Source organism: Corapipo altera, unplaced genomic scaffold, assembly GCF_003945725.1.
Source record: "Corapipo altera isolate COAL_440 unplaced genomic scaffold, ASM394572v1 171, whole genome shotgun sequence".
Lineage (NCBI taxonomy): Eukaryota > Metazoa > Chordata > Aves > Passeriformes > Pipridae > Corapipo > Corapipo altera.
The window spans coordinates 314,073-320,640 of record NW_020884972.1 but is presented as its reverse complement, the minus strand read 5'-3'; positions in this window follow the sequence as shown (position 1 = coordinate 320,640).

Here is a 6,568-nt window from a genome sequence, read left to right as displayed (position 1 = left end):
TCCAGGGAATACTCCATCCAGGGAACACTCCATCCACCATTCCATCCACTCCTCCATCCAGGGAACACTCCATCCACCATTCCATCTGCCATTCCACCCAGGAAACACTCCATCCAACCCTCCATCCAGAGAACACTCCATCCAGGGAACATTCCATCCACCCCTCCAGAGCTGCTCTAACAACACCTGAAGTGCTGCTCTTGTGCAAGCTTCAGTGCTTTGAGTGAAACATTCCTTGCTGAAATTCCAGGTGTGCTGACAGCCCCAAATCAGTTCCAATTCCCCTCCTCAGCAAGAGAAAACTGGCTGCTGCTTTCCTGAGCAAGACAGTTTCCCTTTCTCCCCCTTTCACCTCCCTTTTGGCCCTGGATTTGTGTGGCCTCATCCCAAATAAAGAGGAGGAGCAGCTTTTGGTGAGTGGTACCTTGGAGATGACAAGACTGGGGAACACAATCCAGGGCCAGATTGTTCAAGAAGAGAAGTTTTCTGCCGAGTTTTTGTGAGGCCACCTGAATTCTGGCTGAGGGGTCTCCCATCAGGAGTGGAAATGAGAGCCCAGAACCTTGATTTTCCTTTGGGATCCTGAGCTGGGCCAGTTTTTTCCAACCCAGGGAAAACCAAATTCTTGGCAGCGAATGAAAACCAGGGCAAAGCATGAAAAGAGAGACAAGTAGCAACTGGAGTGGCTGGTTTTAAGGAGGGAAAGGTGGTGGATGTTTCATTAAATATAATGATTTGCAAATGTCAGGGGCACGTGAAGGAAGCAAGCCCAGCCCTCACTGAAAGTAGGTTTGTTTCAGAAAGGCTTTTATTTAATTTTATATCTCCAAATACAGGTTTCTCTTCTCTTTTTCTTTCTTTTACTGCTCAAGTTGATTGATTGTGAACAGGCTGGACCCTGTTCTTCTCTATCCTGAGTAGGATAAATAGCTAAATTAAAAATGTAACTCTTAACCACATCAAACCCACGATTTGGGGGGTCACGGTACAGATCAAGAGCTGGAGAGAATTTGGGTGACTAAGGTTCATTCCCATTTTTCATGCACTAAAAATCCTATTTCTCCTGGGTCTTTTATAGCTGAAAGGGAAGCATCTTTGCGGATATTCAGAGCGCTGAAACAAAAGCTTTCTCTAAATTTAACATTTCAAAAGGTGAAGTTAAGAGTCGTTCGAGATTCTTAAGTCTCGTTTCTTTATTTTTGTGGCAGAACCGAAGTTCAAGAAACGGAATTCGAGTGCCCTCCTGTGTCCAGATAAGAACTGCAAGGATTAAAGTTTCACCGAACCGAAAATAAAGAAAATAAAAAGGATTTTCCTGGGAAAACACTTAAGAACTGTTGGAGTCACCAGCCTGGATCCTGTCGAGCCGGGTTCTGTGTTTACACCACCAGAAAAGATGGCACTTTTAATAAGGAAATATAAATACATAAAGAAATAAATCAACCAGTTTCCATTAAAGCAAGAGAAAGGACGTGGAAACCGTGGAGAGAAAAAAAATAAATACTAAAACCAACTAAAAACTACAAGTAAAGCCATCTGCTCATTAATTTAATCAGTCAATCCCTCTAGAAGATGAATGATCAGGGCTGGTAAGAAGTGGACTCTTAATTTTCAACCACCTGCACAATCCATAAATAAAAAGCAGCAGAGTAGGGTAAATAAGCAATTAAATATGCAAATACCTGCAGCACAAATCGGAGTAAACAGTGGGGTTTTCCATCTGCCTGGGCATGTTTTGACATGGAACAGTATTTAACATATTATCTGAAAATCTTATGGCTCAGCTACGTTAGATCTGAATATTTCACTGCATGTTTTTTGTTACCCAAAGGAGGCAAATATTTGTATAATAATGTCAGTTTTGTCCCTTAATTCTCATTACCCTCTTGTCAGTTCTCGAGTAATTACTGGGGAGAGAAATGTTTTGTGGAAATTTATGGCTGATAAAATACTTAATTTCATTGTTAAGGTACTGGGGGGGGGGGCTTATTGTGTTATATTACTCCTGTTTACCTTGGAATATTCAACTGGTTTTATAATCAGTGACACACAAGAGAGCTCAGCTGATCTCCTGCTGGAAGGATAAACTCTGCTGTTGCTGCTCTTGGGGCATTTTTCAGTGACCCACGAGACACATTTCACTGGGAAAGGCTTAAGGATAAAGGGAAAGGTGAGGGAATACGGAATTGCTGGCTGGAAATTGGGTTTAGCACTTGAAAACCAAAAGGTGTTTGGCCAACACTGGAGGAGCTGAGGGATGGGCAGGAGCGACGCTCAGGATAATGAGATGAAAAATTCAGTGAGGTTTTTGGTGTTTTAGCCAAAAACTCTGTTTATTTACACCGGTAGGAACCCAGTTTTCCCAGTCTCCCTTATTCCTGCCCCTCTGCTCCTACGGATGGAGCCACCATGGCACAGCTGCACCAATGCAAGACCTGCAAACTCGGAATTTATGTTGTGGCTTTGTGCTCCTGCTCCTCCCTTCTCTCCCAGGTCGTGTGGAAGATCAGAGAATCAGAGAATCAGAGAATCAGAGAATCACAGAATCAGAGAACCAGCTGGATTGGAAGGGACCTCCAAGACCATCAAGTCCAACCCTTGATCCAACCCCGCCGTGGTTCCCAGCCCATGGCACTGATGCCACATCCAGTCTCACCTTAAAAACCTCCAGGGATGGAGAATCCACCCCTTCCCTGGGCAGCCCATTCCAATGGCTGAGCACCCTCTCTGCAAAGAAATTCTTCCTAATCTCCAACCTAACCCTCCCCTGGCACAGCTGAAGCCCGAGCCCTCTTGTCTTGCTGATGGTTGCCTGGGAAAAGAGCCCAACCCCCAGCTGGCTCCCCCCTCCTGTCAGGGAGTTGCAGAGAGTGAGGAGGTCTCCCCTGAGCCTCCTCTTCTCCAGGCTGAACAGCCCCAGCTCCCTCAGCCTCTCCTCACAGCACTTGTGCTCCAGTCCCTTCCCCAGCCTCGTTGCTCTTCTCTGCACCTGCTCCAGCCCCTCAATGTCCTTCCTGAGCTGAGGGCCCAGAACTGGACACAGCACTCCAGGGGTGGCCTCACCAGTGCTGAGTCCAGGGCAAGAATCACTTCCTTGGACCTGTTGGCCACACTGTTCCTGAGCCAGGCCAGGATCCATTGGCCTTCTTGGCCACCTGGGCACACTCTGGCTCCTGTTCAGCTTCCTGTCCATCCCCACTCCCAGCTCCCTTCCTGCCTGGCTGCTCTCCAGCCCCTCTGGCCCAGCCTGGAGCTGCCGGGGGTTGTTGTGGCCAAAGTGCAGGACCCGGCCCTTGACCTGCTTGATTCTCATCCTGTTGGAATCAGCCCATGGATCCAACCTGTCCAGGTCCCTCTGCAGAGCCCTCCTGCCTTCCAGCTGATCCACACTCCCCCCCAGCTTAGTGTCAGCTGCAAACTTGCTGATGAACAGCAGGAAGCCCTGGCAGGCATTTTCATTAGGAATCACTGGCTAATTCCAAAGTGCCTGTGAGGAGGAGCCCCTGGCAGTGTCCATCCATCACAGCTGAGCCCTGGCTATCGACTATTTGATATTTAATGCAGCTCTTACATCTTTAATGTCTGAAGAGCTTCTTCCCGAAAGTGTCCTCAGCAGGGGTGGGGGGTGTGTGTGTGGTCAGATTTAATCACCATTTCCAAGGCTGGAAATGAGCTCCCAGTAATTCTTAGGAGTTGTTGTCTTCAGCAGTCTGCAATGGATGATTCCCTTTTTTTAAAAGCACTATTTGTTTGCTTTCTGTGCTCCTGGGAAGTTTAGATATGACAAGTGTTCCTAGAAAATTCAGTGTTCCTATAAAATTCAACGTTACTATAAAATTCAGTGTTACTATAAAATTTAATGTTACTATAAAATTAAGGCCCTGATTTTGGGAGGACAGAGGAGTAGAAATCCAAACCCACCTCTTTTAACTGGAAGCCTGTTACATGGAATCAGTCATGGAGTGGTTTGGGTTGGAATGGACTTTAAAAATCATCCAGTTCCACCCTCTGTCATGGGCAGGGACACCTTCCACTATTCCAGGTTGCTCCAAATCCAGCCTGGCCTTGGACACTTCCAGGGATCCAGGGGCAGCCACAGCTTCTCTGGGAATTCCATCCCAGCCCCTCCCCACCCTCACAGGGAGGAATTCCTTCCCAATATCCCATCTAAACCTTCCCTCCTCCATCTCAAGGCCATTCCCCCTCATCCTGTCCCTCCATCCCTTGTCCCAAGTCCCTCTCCAGCCAAGAAGGAGCCCCATGGAGGAGTAGAGTGTTTTTCCTAAGGAATTCCAATGCCTTTTACAACAAACAGGATGACTCTGCCTTGGTTCAGAAGTTACTTCTTCCCAAAAAGAATTCCCAGGCATTTGGTTTGGGATGGAGAGATGTGGATCCAGATCAGAGAGCGGCACCAGTGCCAGGATCTGACTCTGATCTCCCAGGAATTATGATTATTTCTCACAGGAACTATAATTATTTCTCACAGGAATTATAATTCTTTCTCAAATGACAAAGCAATGCTGACAAAAAGGAAAATAAAATCAAGATCTTAGAACTGCTGAGCTCCAGCTGACACTGAATGCTGCAGTTTCTAGACAATAAAGGACCAAAAAATCCCCCAATTTAATACCCACACACATATTTTATGGCTCAGACTCATCTCCACTTAGTGTGGAGCTTTAAAGCTCTGGCTGTGCTTTATTTGGTTGCAAACAATTAATGGTTCTGCTCAATTCTTCCCAAGTTTTAATGTGCAGTTTAAGGGCTCTGGATGCAGTTTGTTGCATCCTCACTGAAAACAACCCCCTTGTATTTACTTACAGGGTTTGATTTATTTGCAGAAGCAGCTTAGAGATCTTTGTAGGAAATGCTCTGAATGAGCACAAAGTTCATTACACCATGCAGAATTTAGAATAAAAAAAGTCTGTAGGCTTCTTATGACTCAGTTCCATTTGCATAGGAATAAAGGAGCACAGAATTGATACATCCAGAGCCCTAAAAATGTCTCCATTCATCCAATACTGACTCTTGTTATGAGTTTTATCTTTATGTTTTGGTTTTTTTTTTTTTTTTTAATTCGACTTTATTTCCCTTTTGTCCCATTGAAAAAGGGGAAAGAGACATATTCCCAATACAGGGAACCAAAATTGAGAGACAATAGCAACACAATAATCTCTTTTCCTTGGGTACTGCCTGCTGCTTGCAGTGCTGCTGATAAGGGACTGGAGAGCCCTAAATGTCCTCTGCAAATCAGTTCTCTCTGGCTTGAAATAGGCTTTAATTTTTAAAGGAAATTCATTGTAATGGCAGGTTCAGTTGTGATTCTCCAGAGGTTTGATTTTCCTGGGAATCTTTCCATTCTAAAAACTCAAGTTTAGATGATATTCAAGGTTTTGTAGCTTCAAGGGAAGGTTCTGTGCTGGCTCTGGGCAGTAAATCAGCCACAAGATTCAATATGCTGGATGTAGAGCTTTTTTTGTATTGGAAAAGGGACCAAAAAAGAGGAAAAAGGGAACAGAGCTTGGTGCTCCCTGCTTGCAAAACTTTTATTACTATCTTAGAAGGGGAAAATCTCTGCTGTGGAGGATTGGGGATTAGTGCTCACAAAGAGTGAGAATTAATAATCAAAGTTGGAGAAAGGACTCATTAAATATCCACATCAAAGGCAAAATCAAGGTAGGGAGGAGGAGGGTGTTAGAAACCATCGAGTCATGGGATGATGTGGGTTGGAAAGGAATTAAAAGCCCACCCAGTGCCACCCCCTGCCACGGGCAGGGACCCCTCCCACGGGCCCAGGTTGCTCCAACCTGGCCTTGGACACTTCCAGGGATGGGAATTCCATCCCAGCCCTTCCCCACCCTCCCAGGGAAGAATTTCTCCCCAGTATCCCACCTAACCCTCCCATCCTTCAACTCAGTCCCATCCCCCTTGTCCCGGGGGTGCTTTTAAGAGGTCTGAGCCTCCAAGCCTCGGGTGGGAGCGGATACTCTCCATAAAAAGAGACCTAAAACGCTTCATCTCCGAAGCCCAGACGGTTCCTGCGGCCCCAAAGCCGCTGTTGCAGGAGTTTAACACTAGATGCCACCAAGACACCGGCGCAGAGCAGTCGCAGCCCCAGCCCCGAGCATCCCCAGCGCTGCGGGAGGGGATGCTCTGCACTGCAGAGCGGGGGGGAACAGCCCTGCACGGCTTCTGGCGAGGCCTCGGCACGGCCTGAGATATTTGGGACCCGCGGGCCGGCTCCCTGGCAGCAGCCAAAGGGGAGGGATGGGAAGAGCTCAGCGTAAATCCAGGGAGAAGCAGCAGTTTGAGGGGCTTCGGGTCCTGCAGGTCTTCGGGTCCCGCGGTTCTCTCCTCGCTGGCCTCGAGTATTTCTGCCAAGAAGGGGTGTGATGTGTGGGGTTCAGATGCTACAGTGATGGTCCCCTGCATGAAAACCTCCCTCCTGCAGCACAGAGACAGAAGAGGAGAGAAAACCGGCCCTGAGTTCTCTCTCAGCATTTGCTGAGCAGCGACAGAAAGGGCGTTTGCAGAGTCATGCTCTGTCAGGATGCTCTGTCAGGAT